The sequence below is a fragment of the Triturus cristatus genome, chromosome 7 (genome assembly GCF_964204655.1).
Source record: "Triturus cristatus chromosome 7, aTriCri1.1, whole genome shotgun sequence".
In the NCBI taxonomy this organism is placed as follows: Eukaryota; Metazoa; Chordata; class Amphibia; order Caudata; family Salamandridae; genus Triturus; species Triturus cristatus.
This window is the reverse complement of record NC_140590.1, coordinates 781,384,321-781,407,170: the sequence shown is the minus strand read 5'-3', so window position 1 is coordinate 781,407,170 and position 22,850 is coordinate 781,384,321.

Genomic DNA, 22,850 nt, shown 5'->3' with positions numbered 1-22,850 from the left:
TTAGACAAATACAAATATAACAGGCATGGCATCTAGTATTTTACAGAATAGTTCCTTAATTGATTAGAATAACTTTTCTTCATCATATTACGCCCTGGATGGGCAAGGAGCATATTGCCTATTATTTTCTAAAATTGTTCTCATTTCAGATCCCCATGAAAAAAATATATATATAACGCTCTAAATACACAGTTATCACCGCAGAGCCTCAGATTCTATCAGTTATGCTGTGGATGGGACGTATTAGCAATTAAAATTAATTGACTTTGTTACAAAAATCTCAATTCCTTAGGAGGGAGGAATATTCACAAAAGTACACATATATATGTATTCTTAAATTTTTGAAAGCCCATACTCTGTACTTTAGAGAGCCCAAGCTTCCACTTCTCTAAACAGTAAACAAGAAAACAATATTTTCTGAACAGTGTTACCCTTAATTCATTATACTGCTCTATATTTCTTACAGAACATACGATCATGATTCTTTTCTATGCTAAATTCTTTGAGCTTCATTTCTTCATCATATATTTTCCTTTTTGTTTTGCTTATCCTATATTTTCTTTTATTATGTTCTTTCATTCTATTTTACCTTAGTTGTTCTGAGGATTCTCATTTTCTTTTTCTTTTACTTTAACCTACATGTATCCACATCTCTTCCTCACAGTTTAATCCATATGGTGCCAGTGTGCGTAGTTCTATAATATATTTTGATTCTAACTTTCTGAGAGTTCTTATTCTATCACCCCCTCTTTTAAGGGGTGGAACTCGATCTAAATAGAAAAATTTCAAAAAATTGCTATCACTTTTATGTCTTTCAGCAAAGTGCCTGGCCACGGGATAGTTGTTATCAATTTTAGTTATTGCACGCATGTGCTCTAAAATTCTCTTCTTTGTCTGGTGTATCGTGCTCCCCACGTATCATAGGTTGCACGGACACACGAGACAATAAACTGTAGAGTCTGAGTTACAGTTGAGTAATTTGGGGACATTTTTAGATTGGTGATTTCCAAGAGTCAAATACGTTTTTGTTACTGTGTTATTTTTACAAGCCTTACATTTTAGGCATGGATAGAAGCCTTTGATATTGTGATGGCCTGTATCCTTTTTAGAAAAATAGCTATGTACTAGCATGTCCTTTAAGGAAATGTTTTTCCTATAGGTTATGCTTGGTTGTTTTGCCATTTTTTTGCCAATAACCACATCTGCCTGGAGCACACCCCAATGTTTTTTAAGAATTTTACGGATTTCTCCTGAATCCGAGGAGAAGGTTAGGATGAGTCTAGTGGTGCCATCATTGTTTTCTTTTGGGGGCTTACTTAGAAGATCTTCTCTTTTTCGTGTTTCTGCCCTTTCTGTTGCTGCCTTTAAAATATGTTGAGGGTACCCTCTCTGTCTGAAGCGTTCCACAGCTTCTTCAGTGGCTGCTTTATAGTTTTCTTTTGTGGTGTTGTTCTTTTTTAGACGAAGACATTCGCCATATGGTATACTGTTTACAAGACAGCGTGGATGCTGACTTGTAAAATGCAGGGTTGCATTCCCTGCCGTTGGTTTGCGAAATAGTCTTGTTTTAAGTACGCCACTGTCAGCGTATACCAGTAGATCTAAGTATGGTACTTCCCTTTCACTGATGGTCCCTGTGAAATGAAGATTTATGTCATTTTTGTTCAAGCTCTCAAGATATTCCTCTAGCTCTTGTTTAGTACCTGTCCATGTGAAAAATATATCGTCAATAAAGCGGGTCCAGCTTCCTATCTTCTGTGCCCACGCTTCATTGGTTCCTGCCCAGGCCACGTGCTTCTCCCACCAGCCCACGAACAAATTTGCGTAGCTGGGGGCGAAGCACGTGCCCATCACAGTACCCTGTTTTTGGATATACAATTGTTCACCAAAGGTGAAGATGTTGTTATTGAGACAAAATGATAAGAATTGTAAAATCATTTTGTTATGTTCTGTGTATTTTAATGGTCTCATTCTCAGGAAGGACTTTATGGCCATTTCTCCCTGGCCATGATGAATACTCGTGTATAAACTGGTGATGTCGAGAGTAACAAGAAGAAAAGAATCTTCCCAATTCATATTATCAATTATCTTGATGAAATCAGTACTGTCTTTTATATAAGATACTAGATCAAATACAAACGGGCATAGCACATTGTTCACCAGGATAGAAGTGTTTTCCAAAAGACTACCCATGGATGAGACTATTGGTCTCCCCGGGGGCCTTTTGTCATTTTTGTGGAGTCTTGGAATATGATAGAAGGTAGGGGTAACTGGGTGTTCTGTTTTAATGAATTCGTATTCATCTTGACCTAAAATCCCCTTGTTTTTCCAGAACTCAATCATTCCATAAAACTCAAGAATACTTTGATTGTAATCTTTAGTTGTAATTTTCTCATAGCACACATGATCATTTAATTGCCTTAAGGCTTCCCTTTCATATGACACACTGTTTTGAATAACAATGTTCCCGCCTTTGTCTGACGGTTTTATTACAATTGTTAGATCTTCCTGTAATGCTTTTATGGCTTGGCGTTCTTCCAGCGAGATATTTTGATTTTTCCTCTTTGTTCCTTTGGGATTAGTTCTTAAATTGTCCAGATCCTTGATTACCAGCTCATGAAAACTATCAATCATATCAAATGCTGTTCTTGGTATGAATCTAGATTTCTTCTTTATTTCATTTTCTTCTAGAAATTCTATGTCACTTGTTGGTTGTATCGTATTCTCTCCTTCGATTTCTTCTCGTAAACCATGAAGCGCTCTTAAGGCTGGTAGTTCACTTCCGGTTAGTAGATCCGTCAGGTCAATTGTCCGGTCCGGATCCCTCATAGGTTTAGAAATTTTCCCATTGAACATTTTATTCAGTTTTAGTTTTCGTATGAAAAGATAAAGATCAATCCGTGTTTGAACATAGTCCCATTGATTGGTTGGGCAGAATGACAGACCCTTTCGTAGTACCTGCTCCTCTATTCTTGTTAATTTTCTTTTTGATAGGTTTACTACGGTTAGATCTTCAAATTTTACTTTTTGTTGGTTCCCCTTCTGCTCCTGGTGGCCCTTGGGGTTTGTTGTACATTTGCCTTTTTTGCCCCTTCTTGTTTTCCTTTTTCTGATTCTGGAGGTCTTGTTCTCTGCGGTAATTGGCGCCATGATTGCTGGATTACCTCGTATTCCTGGGGAAAATTTACTCTTGCTCCTGTGCTGTCTATCACATTAGATGCACCCTCTGTTTCAGATTGTTCAGCGTCTATCTCTGATTCTGACATGTCTCTTGTTACTTCGACATTGGTTTTCTTTGCCTCTTGAATTGTTTTTCTTGAAATATCGAATTTCTTGGCAAATGTTAAAACCCTGCCAGATTCATAATCGTGTTGTTCTCGGGCAAATTTTTCATGTTTACGCTTTCTTATTGTTTCTTCATACTTAAGTAAGCGTTGTTTCATTTGTTGCCTCAAGGTCTCTGCTGTTTCTGTTGCCGAGTCCTTCGCGATTAGCTCTTCTAATCTCTTTATTTCCTCCAATAATTTCACTCTGTCGCTAATCGCGTATTTTATCAGAATTTCAACCATCCCCTTTGCTGATCTTGTCGTATGGTCTGACCATTCTAGTAGCAAATTGGGGTCCGGATTTTCATAAAATGGCACTGTGTAAATTCTTAATCCACGAGGAATGCGATCAACCTCAAGATAGCGTTTTAGGGATGTTGACTCCCACCATTTACGCACTTCCTTTTCATACGTCTTTTCAAGTGTTTGGAATAACCCTTTCAATGAATTCGGTGGCACACTGCTTTCTTGTTTGTTTTTATAATTACTTCCTTCATTGGCTTTCACTGTAAAGACTGTGGTGGCCGACTCCAGCCTCTCCTCCTCACTAAACATTGCAGCGGTTGCCTTGGATTTCGCGGTTTCGGTTGAATTCGTTCTCACCCCTTTCGCTGGTGATACGTTTTAATGTTCTTAATTGTTTTCAAGTTCAAAGTATAAGCATCCAGCCAGAAAACTCACGAGTGTATCGTTAAAATGGCATATTTGACTTACCCGAACTGGTTCTCGATAGGCTTGCGCGTCCTCCGACTCGGTCGCCTCCGATGTTACTCCAGTCCTGGTTTTGCCTTCGCCTGATACAATCTCAGCGTTCCACTTTCGTTGGTCAGCTTATATCGATCTACCCGCGGTGCCGGCGTTTTGCAAATAGAGATTCTTCCAAGATTTCACCAAAACCACGCCGCATTACTTCCTGGATGGGTGCTGCCACAGACGCTGGTGAGTCCGTCGATAAATTTCTCCAAACGTTGAGTCGTAGACAAAAACGTGGCGCACACACTTTGACAATATTTCAGAGTTCTTTATTCCGCTCCAATGGCAGACAAACGCGTTTCGGCCATGCTGGCCTTCGTCAATGTCGATGAACTCTAGGTATAGGAACATAGTACTTCCTTACCAGTTCAAAATGGCGGCGATTTAGATCTGCCTTATTTGAAAGAGCTTTGAATACCGCAGTCCTCTTTTCATTTTAACTCAAAATGACGTGGGTGGAACAATGTTTATTAATTCAGTGCAAACATTGTAAGCATCGACATTGACGAAGGCCAGCATGGCCGAAACACGTTTGTCTGTCATTGGAGCGGAATAAAGAACTCTGAAATATTGTCAAAGTGTGTGCGCCACGTTTTTGTCTACGACTCAACGTTTGGAGAAATATATATATATATTTACAGGCTGAAACGCGTCTGCCCAGCGTTTCAGGAACCTTCGAATTGCCAGTGCGTTTACAGCAATAAAGCTGTTTTTAATCCTCGCTTTTTAGGTCTCGCCTGACCCAGCGCATGCGCTGGTCTGGCGAGACTTATTGAGAGGGCTCCAAAAAGTGCTACCAGACCAGCCTAGAGCTACAGTGCATGTGCGCGGGCGCGCGCGCCGAGATTACTTTCACTTTCATGGCTGCTTTGATGTTTGATCGCGATTGCGATCACTTTCACTTTAGCGGCCGTGCGCCGCTTGGCATAGCCAATAGGTCTCGCATGCTTGTTAGGACTTTTGCCCTGTATTTTCAGAATGTTTTGCAATTCATAGCCTCTGATCATGGTTTTGGTTCGTGAAGAATGAGAAGCTGTCAGCAACATATTTTCCATCTCACACAAGCCACTGATATTGATATGATTATTTTCCCCGCATATTACATTCTCACCAACTTGTTTCGCTTTAGTAATTCAAGTTTTACATACATGTATGTAAACCATCTGTGCATCACACGTGTTTCATATTGTTCCAAGGGTTTCTAGTGACACGACTTGTAATCTGCAGATCGCAGTCCCAGTATTCCAAGGCAATGTTACAAGATGCGGGACCCACCACACCGTCAGTGTCCGCCTTAACCAGTTTAAGAGATTCGCGTGCTGCATGATACATCACGACAGCACTGCATAAGAGCTGTCTGTTGAAGTACAACCCCTGTGAGTTTGTAGTCGTGCACTGTGTCTCGCACCGGAGCACAAACATCAGCTGCTTTCCTAATCAGGATGGCGCCGAAAAGCAAGTCAGCTCAGACAAACACAATGCAAGTCCCAAGTAGAATGCCTGGAACATGCGAGATATAAATGACGGAGCAGCTGCCAGTCATTTGCATGAATGTGGAACAAGATAGAAAGGGACTGTCTTGAAACATTTCTGGAAGCAGAATAGATCTGCTGTGGGGGCTCTGCTACTGTGTACAGGAGTGGGAATGTTTCCGTATATAATGTATATCACAGTGGTATAATGCCATAAGGACAGTTATATGGGTTGCAAGAACTTGCATGACATTAGATCGAGGAAAATATATTTGCTTAGAATCTGTTGACCCTTGGCAATTCACACAGACAAAGATTTAGACTTTTAAACTATATGAAGTGCATGCTAGACTTGGACAAATGAGAAGCGTATGGCTTTATGTCAATTCACATACATTTATTTGCGTCGCTTACAAAGTGGCACAGAGCTTGCACTGACAGAGAGGTCACTTCAAACGTCCCCCTTAAATAACAAGCATTTGCAATGCAATAGGTCTCGCATTTACGCGAGTTTGAGCTATTGACATTGCAAATAGTAATGCCTTTTATTTTTGTTTTAGTTTTAAAAACATAAATAAAAAGCATTGTTATTTACAATGCCAATGGCTGAAACTCTTGTAACTGCGAGACCTATTGCATTGCAAATGCTTGTTCCTTTTGGAGAGAGACTGGTGGTATGTGTTTGCCAGCTTGCAGGTGCTGGCTTGTGACGGCCCTCTCGGTCTGGAGCAACGCGTTTTGCCAGCAACCTTTGGTCTGCGCACGAAAATGCTACGCGTCGCCCCCCCGGTGCCCCACATGGTGGAGATAGACGCACTGGGGAGAGAGGAGGCAGAATTTATTTTGCCTGTTTAAGGAGGACTAAAAACGGATTTTACCTGCTCTAGTGCTGCAGCGGCGAGGGAGTACCTGCCAACTTGTTTGGTAGCATCACATGGTGTAGTAGAAATCCCGTCACTGTATTGGGCTCTATCTGGACTCCAACACCCATGATGCAGTGCAGCAGCAGGATCAGCGCGAGGTGCCTTACAGCTGTGAGGCATAGGAGGGGCCAGTAATCACGTGATGGTGTGATCACGAACTAAAACCACAGAGTTACAAACCCCCGGGAACGACGAGGACACTGAAATGGGCACTGAGGAAAGCCATTTACAGGCTGAAACGCGTCTGGCCAGCGCGGTTGTCTGATTGGAAATTATCCTGGTTGGTTGATGTCCAAAGGGCTTCTTCGGGTCCCCTTAACATTCCAGCCACGAAAAATAAGTATCCACATGGCCGCAGGCTGTGATTACAGTGAATCCAGCCACTCGTGAAGTCACAAGCTTCACCTGGCAGCAGCCCTTGCTTTGCTTACTCGTTGGGGCGGGCCGGAGTGGTTCCGATACCTTGGAATACGAAAAGAACTGAAGATGCAGCAACCAGTAACACTCCAGCCACTTGTAGAATGGGGCCTCTTATCACGCCTCTGGCTGGCGAGCGAACATACATACACACATATATATATATATATTAAATCTGCTTACAGCCTTGGATTGCCGTGGATCATTATTTGTGGCATGGGAATAATGGACATTGGATGTTATGGGTCTCGCTAACCCGCCACGGACCGCCATCATTAGAGGCTCGAGTTAAAGCGAACAATCATTGTGGAATATATATATATATATGTTCACCCACTGAAACTTTATATTTGCATAGTCCCCGATAGTTTATATTTCCATCCTATAGAAAACACAGGTATATGTCTTGCCCACCCTCATGTATATTCATATTCTACCTTTTCTTTATGCTTTATAATATGGGTCCAACCGCATATTCTCTGTTGTAAAAGATACCCTTTCTTTTACACGATTTTCCTGTTCGCTGTACATGAGAACTGCCCGATGTCATGCACTGTAATCTCCCGCCAGCATCCTGACATTTTAAAAGCTTCAGCTAAGAAGCCCCCCCCCCCCCCCCTCTTTAAATGGTGTGCAGCCTTCTGAGCGAGTGCACGTGCGACGGCGCACTGAGTGCAGACTTCAGTGCACGGACACAGTGGGCAGAATAACTTTTTACAGGACGTGCCTGTTAGAATCATGCATCGCCCATGATAAACACTATTACTGGTGCACAAAGTGAATGATGCAACATTTCAACCGTGTTAATAAAGCGCTATTTCCGGCCAAGTGGATCATCTGCTCACTTGATGTGCTCTGGCCTCAACCGTCGAGGTACATAATTGTGCCCAACAAGAGGCTTGCACAAAAATTACACTGCAATAAAATAAACAACAAGTCGGATTTGAGGGTTAATTCGTGCAAGGTTTCTGCAGCGGCGGGATTCCAGGCGCTTTGAGCGGATTGGCAAAGTTAGTTCCTACTAGTGTGGTTTACAGAGTCCTCAAACTGGCTAGGCGTCATAAGCACCTCTGGGTGGCCCCTGGGCTACCTATAGGTGACTCCCTCGGCGGAAGTAGCTCGGTGAGGGCCAGTGCTCTGGAGAGCTGTGCGCAAACGGCAGACCACAGATGCGAACACTCAGTAAAATGTCCTCCTTTTAGTGCGGCGCTGTGCCAGTAGGCGCTATATCCGGTGCAGTGCTTGGATTTGTTGTTGTGGTAACCAGAGGCGCAACTAGAGCCAAATTTCGGGGGGGGGCTGAGCAAAAATTTCGGGGGGGGCTGAACTTTAAGCAATAGGCAGAGTGGAGCTGCAGGGGCTCTTAGAAGGGGTAAAACAACAGCGAGGCCTCATTGACATGCAAATGGTCTTCTAAAGACCTGTAAATTGCTCGGGTGCGGCTGCTTTTTTGCCCGGGAAGGTGTCTCATCCCGGGCTGCCACGCACGACGGGGGGGGGGCTGAAGCCCTGTTAGTACAATGGGTGTTGCGCGCCTGGTGGTAACAACACCTCTATGCGCGCACAGACCTGCCGTGGAGGTCTGTGCGATCTTCAGGTCATGGTTTTCCACCCACCGGATTCGGCTCAACCTTTCATCATTTTAGCGTAGCTGCAGCACCGTTGTGAACCCGAAGCTATTCGTGCACTAGTGTCAGATTCCTCGTGTGCTCCTGGTGTCCATGTTCCTTTGGGAAGTCTCGGGGACAATTGGCTTAAATGGTTGAAGCACCTTCTACTGCGCAAAGCCTTTGCTGGTTCAGTGATGTGATGAATGCAGGAGGGTCAACTTAGCCTTTCATCCTCCGAACCTTGATAAACTGGGGACCGGTTTAGGTGGCTAACAATGACCATTTATTAAACAGGGCTAAGGCGCCCCATAGGGTGAACATGCATTTATGCATGCACGTTATGTTATGTTACCTTTTAATGTATTTTTATGTCATGGGTTAGATTCAGTTCACGTCACATGTTCGATGTCATTAAAGAAGCTGTAATGATGTGAAACAAGTGCTGGCCACAAACACTTTTGTATTATTGTGTGTGTGCGTTCTAGGTGTAAGTTCGTCTGATTCTCCGGACAGCACCTGCGTCAAAAGGTGGAATAGAAGGCGCCTCAACCCATTAAAGCCATTTGTCCCGAGACTTCTCAAAGGAGCATAGACACCAAGAGCACACGAGGAATGGAAAGAGCGGAAGTGGAGAGGGAAAAAGAAAGAAAGAAAGAGAAAAAGAAAGAAAGGAGAAAAAAGAAAGAAAGAAAGAAAGAAATGTGTAAAAGAGCACTAGAATGCCTCTTTTCTGATTTGATTCAAGTCACAACACAGAAGCAGCTGTACCTGTTCGAGATACAGACCTAGGGCAATGCAGGGGGAACGATAAGGCAGAGTCCACCTGGTGACCTCCCTGGGTTTGAGGAAGGAAGGGTTTTATTTCCGTATTTCTGTTTAATTCCGAATTATAACGGGGCATACTGTTGACAATGTCGGACTTAAAAATGGGAACGTTTTCTGAAACAAACAAGTAGGCATTACACAAAAGATCGTAAGCGCTATATCCATTTTGCAATACAATTGGAAGCGCCAATGGGTGTCACTTTAGTGTGCTAACGCATGTAAAACACAGGCCTTCACAAACGCAGTTTTCATGTGTTGTATGCATGCACTTGGTTTACAGTTTTCAAGCTAGTCCCGTAGGCTCTGCCAATGCTGGGAAGAAAGTAGGGAAGAAAAAAATGTTTTCTGTCTAGACTGTACATAGGGGATAGATAACTGACTGTGAAAGTGTGATGATTGATTGTACTATTCGGATTTAAAATAGTCCCGCACACACTTCAGTGAAAGCACTTCCAGGAAGATAGATTCAGAGACCAACCAGCGAATAGCACAACGTGAGAGAGTGGCACAATTGGTGGAGCCACACCCACTATTTATATTTTAAACTAAAGAATCAATAACAATGGGTCTACCAGACAGCTGCATTCTAAAGCCACACCTAAAAAGGACGTGATTCTGCCAAAATGTAACAGGGCTTATCTTCTAAAAATGATAGAGCTGCTTAACAAAAATAAAACTTTCTCAACAAACATTGGCAAAGCCATTTGGTCTCACTTTTTAAAAACAAGTGGCATGCTGTTGGGCTTGGCAGTGCTTGTTCCTTTAATGAGCGCGGCGCCGTCTTCACGGACACCGCGCTATACAAAGCAATAGGTGTTGCTTTTGGTATTGTAAATAACAATGGCAAAAGGCATTGCCATTTACAATGCCAATAGCTCCAAAACTCGCAGTTGCGAGACCTAATGCATTATAAATGCTTGTTACTTTCACGTCGGTGCAAACCAGTGCAGCTCTTCAGCACAGTCTTATTGCCGTGGCATTGCCATAATCGCTGCTCAAAAGTGTTTGGACAACTGAGCGAAAGCTCCGAGGTTTGAATCGTTAAGGGAATTATAGCCAGGGCCTGGAGAGGCGACAGCATAATATGGGCAGAGCATCTGTAAGGAGAGGATGCAAGAGCCATTATCCCACTGCCCTCTTAAAGGCAGACCATCGGTACACTCCAAGGTGCCACTGTCAGTGCCCCCCCCCCCCCACTCCCCCAGGTAAGAAGCCTGAGTGGACTGAATAATGCATTTCAAGTGAATCAAGCTAACCTGGACCCTTGCTAAAGCTGTCTCCCTTCTGAACCACTGTGGAAGCAAGAAGACAGGAAGTGTACACTCTACCTGTTGGGTGAAGCCTGGTAAAAGGCGTCCCTGACACTGACTTTACTCTGCTTCCAGGACTTCAGTCCAGAACTTGGAAAAGCAGTTTTTTGTTTTAGCCTCCAGAGACATTAGTGCCGGAGTCTGCTTGGGCAGTGTCACGAGCAGTGGTGGCTGGTGACATTTGAAAGTGGTGGGGCGTAAAAAAAGGGTCTAAATGTGTTTTGTGTCATAGCGAGCCTGATTGACTAAAGGGGAACTGCAGGGCCCTCACGCCAAGGAAATTTTGAAGAACAAAAAAAAAAGGCCCAAAGGATGCAGGTTAAACCACATTTCAGAAAGCAAGAATATTTATAAAAGTAGGTAGGATATGTAGACTTGAAATAATTAAACACATTTAAAACTGTCCCATATCGTGCTTCATTCCTGCTTGCACCCGTGCCATCCATTTAGCCTGACTGCATTATTTTAAAAGAAAAGGGAACATTGGCGTTAGCCGCCTGACCTTATTGCCAAAGAAAGATGAACTATATGTCACCTCAGGTCTCCATTATGGCCAAAGATTGGGTGGCGAAAACAGTGACCAAGTCTCCATAACCACACTCTCTCAGATGCATTGAATTAGTTATATAGCGCCACTCATACCAGTGCAGGGTGTCTGAGCACTTTGCATCACACGCATATTACACACAGACATTCAATCATACATGTGTAAATCACTGTGTAGGAAATGTTACGTAAGCCAAAGGACTAAAAGTGTAGGAGTCACATGTCATCCATACTGGTAGGCAGCATAGTTTAAGAGTGCTTGGTGTGGAGAAGCACAAACTCAGAGTCGAAAAAGAAACAGCATAGTTGGGAGTTTTCTTTAATAATAAGAATCGATTTCTAGCCAAATTAACCCTTTTTGCAACATTGATCAATGTTCTGTACTTTGCAGCGTGTATGCAGTTCTAGGATGAAAGTTAATACCTCACTATTCTATATTAGGACTAAGGACTTTAAATTATACATTGCAAGTAACCTGCTGATCTGTTTACATCTGTAATCTACATGGTACACGTTCTCTGCAGCAGGCATATTAACCCTCTGCACTAACTTCACCTAAGTCAAAACCACAACTATACAAAATGCTGATCTCTCTCTCCAGGAAGATAATTAATCACACGATATTCTCAGAGAAGAAAAGGTCTATTGGTGTGTGTATGAGGTGACGTAGACGCCTTCACGCGCGCACCGCTCCTCGGCTGCAGCCTTTTCCATCCGCCAATACAAGCGACACAACTTCCACACAGAGCTGAAATTCTGAGAAATGAACCTTTGTTTCCATCAGAAGAACGCGCCATCACTCTGGCAGTTTTTTCCAAAAAGCTTCCATTTACAATTCTTTGTTATCGAAACGGAATGGCTTGATGAGAATTAGAAGCAATGGCGGCACGAGTTATCTTGACATTTATGTGAGGCCTGGTAATTGCGGGGTGAAAGAAACGCTGCAGCAGGTGCTTCAAAGGCATAATAAACTTTCAAACACGGCGCCCCCAGGATTCCAGCACCCGGTGCGGTGGCACCGATCGCACCGCCCTAAAGCCGGCCCTGACTGGCATTGATACGGCACCGGAGGGTCTAAAATAGTAATGAATGTACATAACTATTTTAGGCCTAAGGAGGGCCTAAAATAGTTTTGTACATTCATAACTTCACAGTAACGGCCGGCATGATGGGGGTGGGGGTCGTCACGGGGGGTGGAGGCGGGTGGGAAAGAATATTATAAAACTTACCATCCTCGTCCTGCAACATCTTCTGGATGCGTTCCAACTCCCGCTCCGTCCTGCAACACCGCAGCTTCTGGATGCGTCCAAACTGCCGCTCCCGCCGTCCTGAAGCTCTCGTCGTCATGTCGTCATGAATGAAAGGCAGCCTACCTCCCTCCGCTCTGCCAATCACAACGCTGAGGCGCAGTAGAGAGCGCCCCAGCCGGGACCATTTTCGCTATGTAGAGTGGGCGCCGTGGGCGGTGCTGCTCGAGGGCATGGGGGGAGTGGCTTGCCCAGTGTTGTGCATACGGACTGTTTGATCGGCCCCAGGGCCGGCCAAACAGCCCCTATGCACAACACTGGGCAAGCCACTCCCCCCTGCCCTCAAGCAGGACCGCCCACCCCCGATCAGGCACTTCTGCTTTCTCGCAGTGCGAGAAGGCAGAAACATAAATGGTAGTTATTACCATTTATGTTTCTGCCTTCTCGCACTGCGAGAAAGCAGGGGGGCGGCGCCCAAACGCCCGTATGGAGGAGCCGCCACTCACGAGACTGCAGGGGGCAAAGGTTCCTGGCATATTAGCCTTGGCTCTAGCTGATTGGCCTTGGCTCTGGCTGATTGGCCTTGGCTCTGCTGATTGGCCTTGGCTCTAGCTGATTGGCCTTGGCTCTGGCTGATTGGCCTTGGCTCTAGCTGATTGGCCTTGGCTCTGGCTGATTGGCCTTGGCTCTAGCTGATTGGCCTTAGCTCTGGCTGATTGGCCTTGGCTCTGCTGATTGGCCTTGGCTCTGGCGGATTGGCCTTGGCTCTGGCTGATTGGCCTTGGCTCTGCTGATTGGCCTTGGCTCTAGCTGATTGTCCTTGGCTCTGCTGATTGTTCTTGGCTCTGCTGATTGGACTTGGCTCTAGAAGAAGCAGGAATGGCTCATGTAGCGAGCGAACCGTACCCGCAGGAATTCACTGGCCACTTAATGTGGAAAAACTTCCATTAATCGTGGGAACTCCAGACAACTTTTGCAAGAGGAGCGGAGGCCAATGAAATCAGTCCGGAAGCTTGAGAGCTTGAGAGCTACAAGCACTGACTGAGTCCATGCTTTTCGTAAGACCTCCAAAATCCCCACCATCACACATTCTCCATGATACAATTACTGCCTTACCCAGCCCCCACAACCCGAGTGAATACACATGGGCTGAGATGATCCATTAGGGGTGCTTTGTACACAGTTATCCTCAGCCCACACTTGTGGCATAAGCATGTTCTCTTGGGTGACTGCATCAGTACCAGAAGCTATTCATTGATTCCTAAACAAGTGATATTGGTTTTCGAGCGTCACCTGAGAATTCCCACACTGACTTTCTCAATTATAATTTTGCTTTTCTTATAAAACTATGATCTTTTGCTTAAAATTGGTGTGGGCATTGCATATTTTTTAAAATCTTTTTCTGCATTGTTGCTGAATTGTTGTTACGCACTGCAGAAACAAGCAGATAGCGTGACTGACCACGGTGTTTCATCCAGGCCAGGTCAGGCTAGGTGAGATTAAGGGTCATGCACCAAAGCTGGCTTACCCAGAACGGGTGACCTCTGGGTGGTCTGGGAATACACCTCACATCACGACTATCAATTTACGGCTATATCATGGACATTATTCCAGTGTCATAATAATGCCAGCGAAGTGTTCTTTAATGCCAAGAATGCCAATAATATACCACAGATGACTAGCATTGTACCATTGTGATCACCATTACACCAGATAATTCCCTAATGTACCAAGAGTTGCCACCGTCTTGTCAGGGCAATCATTTTGAATAAAAGTGATGGGCGCAATGCTTTGTTGCTTTGTTGTCATTCCTTCCATTGCTTTTTTGTTGTTGCAGGGCAGTCGTTTTTGCCAGCGGAGGGGCACCATCACATCAAGAAGGATAGGAATCTGCCACAAATTTCCATCAGCATGCCAGGGCAAGCATGAAAGCCAGGGGTAGACCCAGGGGCGCCTCCTCCGTAATGGCAGAGGAGCATCACCCCACTGGTCAGAGTCAGTCGCAGAATAATAAAATTATATTAATATCATTTTATTTCCTGTGAAGGACTCTGGCTGACGGTGCGTGCATGCGGGGCGGGTCCAGGCCATAGCAGCCAGGAGTGGTGGGCACTTAGAAGTGCACATGTAAGTTTGGCCGGCCATCTCAGGCCGGCAAAAACAGGCAGGCACACTTCAATTTCTCCAACACATCTGTGGTCACAGCCAGGTTGGAGAAAAGGCTCAGAGGCAGTGTCTGAGCGACAGAGCAGGCCACTCAGACCAATCCTGGTGCTACTCTCATAGCATGAGAGCAGCGTCTGGATTGAGTGAGGAGCCTGCGCCTTCCCGGAGACTGACGAGAGTCAAGCACTGAGGCAGGTGTTGGGGCAGCAGAAGGTATGTTTTTTAAAATATAATTTTTTCCTCAATCGCACCCCCCCTTAACCCCCCCCCCTTCCTTCCCTGCGCCCCCAACTTTCATTGTGCGGCGGCCGCCACTGGGTAGACCCCTACATGCCAAGAATATGTCAAACATTCCAGCAATTACCGTAATTATGCCAAGCCAGCATTATTCCATGGTAAGTATCATCATGCAAGTAAGATCCATGAGACGCCAAGTATTCCGAACCATCATGCCAGCCTAGGGCCACTATTAAGTCAGTGTTGGGCACCATCATCAAAATGTTCCCTAGATATTGCAAACATTGCCACCAACATACCAGGGCCAACAATCCTTCAAGGGGTAGCTCCATTATGTGAAGGACGGCCTATGGTGCCAGGTAGGACTACTTTTATACCAGGACCAGCATTACACAGGTGATGGTCACTATTGGGCAAAGACTGCCTTTAATATGCAGAAAACTGATACCATCATGCCCTGGATAGCCTCTTCAGGCTGGGGGTGCCGGTGTCAGGGGGCAGTTGGGTGCCCACTAAAGCTAGTCAGTATCAGGCTGAGGGACCCCACAGACACCAACTCATGCAGACACCTACACATAACCCATACACTTACACATACATGCAAACACATGCACACATATACACACATTTTACGTGATCTGAATAAACACTTACATTTACATATTTCTTAGTCAATTTTTTGCTTTTTGGCAGTGAATTGCTTTGTGGGTGTGTTTTTGGTGTGTGGGTGTGTAAAAATGGAAAAGATGTAATGCCCCACTGAATAGGGAATGCCATGCAAAATTCCATACCCACACAGTTATTCCCCATTCTCAGGGGTCTAACCTGTGATTGCACTGTACTGGTGGGAGATACAGCACAGTATAGTTAATCACGAGTGTGAAGCTTACCAGTGCTTAATTTGTAAAAGAAAGAGTGCCTTGCCCGAGGCTGAAGTGTGCAATTAAATGTCAGCGCACCAACTGCCAAGGCTGGTAGCCTACATTCCATCTCATGACTCTTTAATCCCCTACCAGACAGTCCCTGCCCCTCTATCTGACTGCTGGTTCATGCTCTCTCCCTTTGTGACGGTTTTGCATCTTTTTCTTCCTCTGTCTTTCCGATCTGTGTATTTTTCCCTCTCATGCCCTTGGTAAATATCTGATGTGGAAAAAAAGTGCTTGTGGCCCACACTGGCAACCACCAGCACAAATTAAGCACTGGAGCTTGTACTCTGAAATTCATAATCGGGGACAGGACTATGGAAATATTTGAATGAATTATGGGTGGAACTGTATGGGGTACGTAGGGTTATTTTGAGGCGAAAACACACTGCATGTTAAAACATATAATGATAAAAAATGAAAATGTGTAAGTTTAGCTGCACGCTCTTGTAGACCTCCTTGCATGCAGGTTTCAACAAGCATTTGCAATGCAATAGGTCTTGCATTCACGCGAGTTTGAGCTATTGGCATTGTGAATGACAATGCCTTTTATTTATGTTTTGGGTTTTCAAACATAAATAAAAGCTGCAGGACCACAAGCTGTTCCTAGAGGTCCCTAGTGAGCAAGGCACCAGCCCTGCTTGTCTGGCTGCAGCACCACAAGCTGCTCCTAGAGGTCCCTAGTGAGCATCATAAACTTTGAAGATATGGTAAATACACCCTACCCATAATGCATTGCATGCAAAACAGTACCACAAGTACATTCAAATAGCTATGTCCATATATACAATTAATAGCTTTGAAATGTGCCAAAACAATTACTATATTAATCCGATTAGGTTGTACTCTACATGGAGCTGATGAAGGAAAATTTATAGGAGGTCTAATATAAATGTGAGATGTGTAGGTGCAGTACCGCAAGCTGCACCTAGAGGTCCCTAGTGAGCATCATAAACTTTGAAGATATGGTAAATCCACCCGAAGGAGATATCGATCGTGGTGTGCCATAAGATGATCCACTGCCTCCTGCGTGACTACACTGCACTGGATGGATCAGATGAAGACAACGACTGAGGACCCAAAGGGGTCCCCTTGTACCCTTGCTCGGGGGACCCTAGAGGGGCCACTAACTTGCTTTTGTCCCTTTTTCTTTAACCCAGGAACCGGTTGGCTGCAGGGGAGAGGAGAAGGAGGATAAAGACAGGTGAAGTAAATGTAGTTATTTACTATAGGTATTTGACTAACGCGACCTTTTCCCTTCACAGGAAAAAGGTCAATAGATTGCTTGCACACTTGTTGCCATGTTTGTTACCAGCGACTGATTAACCCTTTCGCTGCGGTGGGAATTCCGCCGCAGCGCTGGGGGGGTTTGGGGGCAGCGCGGTGGCGCGGTGCTCATGACGGAACCATTCCGTCATGAGCCGCGGTTGAGCTGTGCTCATGACGGAGTGGTTCCGTCATGACTCCGCCCACTGCGCTAATCGCCCGCACAGGCGGGGAATTAGCGCCGCGTGGGCGGCGCGGCCGCCAACGGCCGCAGCATGACGGAACCACTCCGTCATGAGCACACGGCGACCGTGGCCGGAGTGGTTCCATCATGAGTGGGGAAGGAGTTAATAAATAGGGTGTTGTGGAAGGTGACGATTGATGTATCTGAACCAGAAATTATGCCCTGACAAGGGAAAAAAAAATTCACCCTACCCATAACGCATTGCATGCAAGACAGTACCACCATACATTCAATATATACAATTAGTAGCTTTGAAATGTGACAAAAGATTTATTACATTAATTCCGGATTAGGTTGCATACTATGTGGAGCTGATGAAGGGAAATATAGAGAAGGTCTAATATAAATGTGAGATGTGCTAGTGAGTAAATAACCACTGCCAGCCATGTTTAGGATGAAGTAAGTGTCCTGTCAGAGGTCCTTTAAGAAAATAGTGCCTTTAGGTTGTAATTAAAACCTAGGGCGTAACAACACATGTAATAGGTGGTGTCCTCATAAGAAGTTACAAAAAGAGACAGGGCGGTACTAAGGAGGGACTACAAAGCCTAATGACCAATGAAAAGCCATCATTTACAAAGGACAGGGACCAATTAAAAAGATGGGCGGGAATCAGGCACAGCTTCATGCACATATCTTGAATTCAATTCTCATCAAATGTTGCCAATACTGTTATTGATTGTTTCGGAATAGCCACTGTTAATGACATATATATATGTCTTTTGATCATATCTCTTGTTGATGTTTTTTATTGTGTAAAATCATTGTACCAGGTTTTATCATTTTTTAATGTGATTTGATGTACATTCTTATGATGTTTTAAATTAAATTTGATGTATACATGCATTTGCTTTGGATTTCCCTTTTTTAGACTGGTGAAGTGGCATGCTGTGAATGATTGGTGAATAGTGTATGTAAAAGCTGGACATTTGCTCGCCAAGAGTAGTTTTTTTGAGAATTGATCACAGTACCCTGGCTCTTGGTATTGAGGGGTCACTCTCGTGTTTTCACACATATCCTGAATACAGCATGTCTCGAACAGACAGCGCAAGCGCTGCCTAGGCGAGACCTAAAAATGGATATTCAACGCCCTGGGTAAAGTATTATATTGTTCTGTTTTGTAATTGCATTTATAACGGGCTTACTATCACTGGCGAGGTGTGAAGGGCTTTACAGAGGAAATCAAGGTTTATGGTTTATCAAGTGCCTATTTTAAGTTATGAGTGACTGTGGGGGGAAGTTACAGCCGTGGCCCCTCGGGAGAGTGCTGCAAGCAAGAGGGGCACAGCAAGGAACTGACCAGGAGTGCCAAGGCGTAGGGCTTAGAGATGTTTATCACCACGGGGTTGTGGGTAGATTATCTCTTTCAGTGGCAGGTAGCGGATGGTGTAAAAATAGCAAAGTGTAATGTTATATCTTCACTGATGGGCAGGTGGTGGAGTTGGCAGGTTGTAGTATCTAAGGTAGGTTGCACTCAAGATTGGTCTCCCCAACAGGTGAGGTGGACAAGCTCAGGGGAGGGTTGGGGTGCAAAGCAAGCATTGTGGGTGAACAGAATTCTTTGTTTGAGGACGTTACCCCTTGAGGGCACCGGGTGTTGAATGATGTTCTTTAGTGGAGATGTTTGGAATGTTGGGCACTAGAGGTAGGGAGGAGGATTTCTGGTGTAGTGTACATTTTGTAGGTTATATTAAACTCTGCAGTGAGGTTTCAGGTAGTCTGTAAGGCGCTTGCCAGGGCTGATAATTTTATTATGCACACCTTTCTCATTAAAGCAGCCTTTTTTGCAGTCAAGGTGGTGTACTTCCTTTGTCCACGACGTCTCTCCCGGTTTGTCAATAGAGATAGAACACAGCCTCCCTTCCAGGGCACAAGTTGGGGATACATGCAGGTACCCACAGGGGGGACGCCGTCCCCCCTGCTAAGAAGTTGGGCCCCACAGAAATATGCTAAACTTGTCCCGGTGTAATTTTCAGACACCGGTACACGTTCAGTAGCGCCTGCACACTGTCTGCTTTCTATTCCCAGCAGCAAAGTGCAGGCAGCGACAGGGCTTTTTCTCACCTCCAGCTGGGCGAAGTTAAGGGGCCAACGGGCATACTTTTGTTTGAATATCCTGACAGGAGGCGGCCTGGAACCTCACACTTAAATGTAAATGCTACGGAGGGGAAACAAAGGTACACAGCTAGTTATCTCTTCACAAGTACTTAAGAGAGGCAGCTTTTGCCTTTGTTCAGTCCCTGTATACACAGTAAGAAAGTCAGGTGTGTTGGTGTGTCCCAGTATTTACACAAATAACAATTTCAACATCACTATTTTATTACTTTTAAAGTGCTATGCAACCCAATGCAGCTTGTCAGGGCTCTTTACTTGACATACACATTATACATTGACAATAAATCATGTACATGTGTAAATCAATGAACGAGATGAGTTACATGAGACAGTGAGGGTTACAAGGTGTAGGAGTCACATGTCCTTCATACCTCACTGTGATCTTTTAGAAGGATTACAATTTATGAAGTGCAGGTAGTAAAAGAATCTCTGTGTTAAAAGCAGTAACCCACTTTACTATCTACATAAAATAAAAACCGTCATCTGCGTGTTGGATGATGTGCTTTGCAGGAGACACAGTTACCTTCTCTACTACTTTGATCCAAATCTGGGACTTGACAAAACACCGATCTCTCCAGCAAGTGCAGTAACCACCAGAGTTATCTCACGATTATTACTATTCCCTGAGATTCACTGGGCACCTTCACAGCAGATGCCTTAACCCAATCAAATATTTTAAAATGTAGACTTAGCAACCAACTAAGCATAACAGATCTACTACCATGCTTCTCCTTGTTGCCAATTTCTTTGGGGCAGGGTTAAAAAACATAAATGTATTAGTTGTGACCCAGGTTTTTGCGTCGGGATTGCGCTACTTTTTTGGCTCAACCCCAACAGCAAATCAAATTTAATAAATCTCATAATGCACTTAAATGTACTCATGATATACCTGATAAACATATGTGTGAGATCTTAATATCTGATGTCACTTCTTGTGATGTATTTTCCACTGAGGTCACTTCTAGTGATGTCACATGCAATGTCACGCGTCATGACATCATGCACTGTGATGGCACGTGTCACGATTTCACTTGCATACTGCCTAGCCTGGTTAGTCCCCCCACTTCTGTTTTATAGGCCATGCTCTCTTCCCTTGCGGGTGGCACCATAAGCGTCTGTCTATGCCTTGTCTTGGAGACAGACCTGCACGCACAGGCCTAGGAGTGGATGTTCAGCTCTTTATAATGGTGACTCTGGATGTTTAAAGATGTCTTAGATTGAGTTATGCGTGCTCTGCTTGATTCTGTGCTTGCGTGTGAGCACGTGTGTGTACGTGCGGGTGTTTTTTCATACAAAGGTGGCCCACTCTGAGTGGCTCTCTGTTTAAGTTATTCTAATGATGATGCACTGGGATCCCGTGACCTTGGTGATGACTTTGCTATAAAAAAAATCCCTTCTGTGGGGGCTCGGTGCCCAAAGACAGTGCAGGCTGAGGAGTCACTTCCTCTCAGCACTTTCTCAGGCGTCCCCAAGGGGGAAAGGGCCAGGCGCCCCTACCTTCCTTTCAGTTTCCCATCCGTTGCCTTCCACAGTCGGCCTCCGTGAGCACCACAGATGGGCCGCCGTCCGCGGTGCGGGATTACACACAAATTCTTTTGCAAGCTTAGAATCATTTGTTTATGTGTTATGAGCTGCAAAACTTAGCGAAGATGGCCGACCTAGAGGGATAGGCCATGAGAACGAGAGGAAATCAGAGACAGAGAGACTAGAGAGCTAAAGAGAGGGTGTGCAGAACGCAGCTGAACAGAAGAGAGGGGGGAAATGAAGAAGCAGGAGAGTGTGAAAGACAGAAGAGAGGCCACAATAAATACACAGGGGAACAGGGAGCTCACAGCTCTTGTAGCTGAATGCCTAAAAGCTATCAGAGGGTGCATCATCACTCTATTGTTTATACCAGGAGAACCTCGAAAGCACTTTATAAATACCAATAATGAAAAAGAAAAACGAAGTAAAGTAAAATTAAAAAAAAGAAAAAGAAAAGAAGGAAAAATTATCAATTCTATCAGTTTGATTTACAGAGGCTCACCAGCACTGACCGCCACAATGTGGTGTGGTTACAATGCATCATGAATGAACAGGTCGGATCTGTGTTTTTATTCTATAAATAAATTGTATAGTACGAGCACAGGGTCCTTAAAAGGGGGGGGGGGGGGATCTGTGTGTTTTTTATATAGCTCAAAGTCCATAATTGTTAATGGACCTTCGGTGTTGTGTTTCGACCTTGTAATAGGTTGGCTCTTAATGGACTTCAGTGAGAGATTAGGTCTCATGGAATGACCCTCATGGTATGGTGACCCGAGTAGGGTCCGCAATAGTCGAAAAGGTCCTTGAGTCCTCAGCCCAAGTGTGTGCATCACACAGCCTTAACACATCATCCCAGCAGTGCAATAGAAACGTTTGCTGCCACTCACAGAGGTCAAGGTACAATAACACCAGAGCCCCAATTAATGTATTTAGTCAATATTACATAGCGCAGACATTTCCCAAAGATGTTAGAGTGCTCTACAAGATAAACATACATGTGACTGGAAGCAATGTCCACCCAAAAAGTTTTAAATATGAAATATGCCCTTGTTTCAAGATGACAAAGAACCTCTAAATAAGAGGTTTAAAAATAACAATGGAGTGGAAATGTCAAGATCCATGGGATGCACTTACCTTTGCGTTCATGTACTGCGTGGAGATAAGTTACTATGAACCTCTGGAATATGCTCTTCTTCTGGAACAGAAGAGGCTGGTGGGGTGCACAGAGCGTGAACAGTGTTTGGTAAGAGACTTATTACCTCTGGTGGATGTGCTATGCTAAACTCATGCATGAAGCTGAATTGTTGGTCTCTCTGGCGTCTCTTTGTCTTAAAAACAACTTCTTTCAGTTTAAGAATGACCTGCATTGCATGTAATTATACATCAGACACCAAGATTGTTAGGCTAAATGGCAAGACGTATAATTAACTGAGGTTCTCTAATTGTAACCAAGAATACAGTATACTGTATAACGTGTCCATGTAATTTAGTTTATATTGGACATACAAAGCAAGCTGTAAAAAATAGAATTATACAGCATGTGTTTCATATTAGATGTAATGTAAGAGGAGCCCCTTTGGTTTGTGGAAATCGCAAATAATCTCTGTTAGCATAAGCTGAAACCATCTTGTTTGTGGCACCCATTTTGTCAGCGATGTCATTCTTCCATCCTCTGCTGCTCGTCTTTTTCCCTGCCTGTGCTGTCTATTTAAGTTAAACTCCTGACTCCGCTAAAAGAATATGCATGTTAAAGAGTTTGTAGCTGCCAGAACACCTGGTCTCAGACTCAACTGTCAATCTCTTAGTGCTGCCATAAGCACTCCTGCTCCCCCTCCCACTTTGCTGACTAAGTGATTTCCCATTTGCCCATGTTAATCGGTAGTTATTCTTGTGTAGGCCTGTACCTTCTATTTGTAACTACATGCTTACCAGTGCAGAAAACTCTGTAT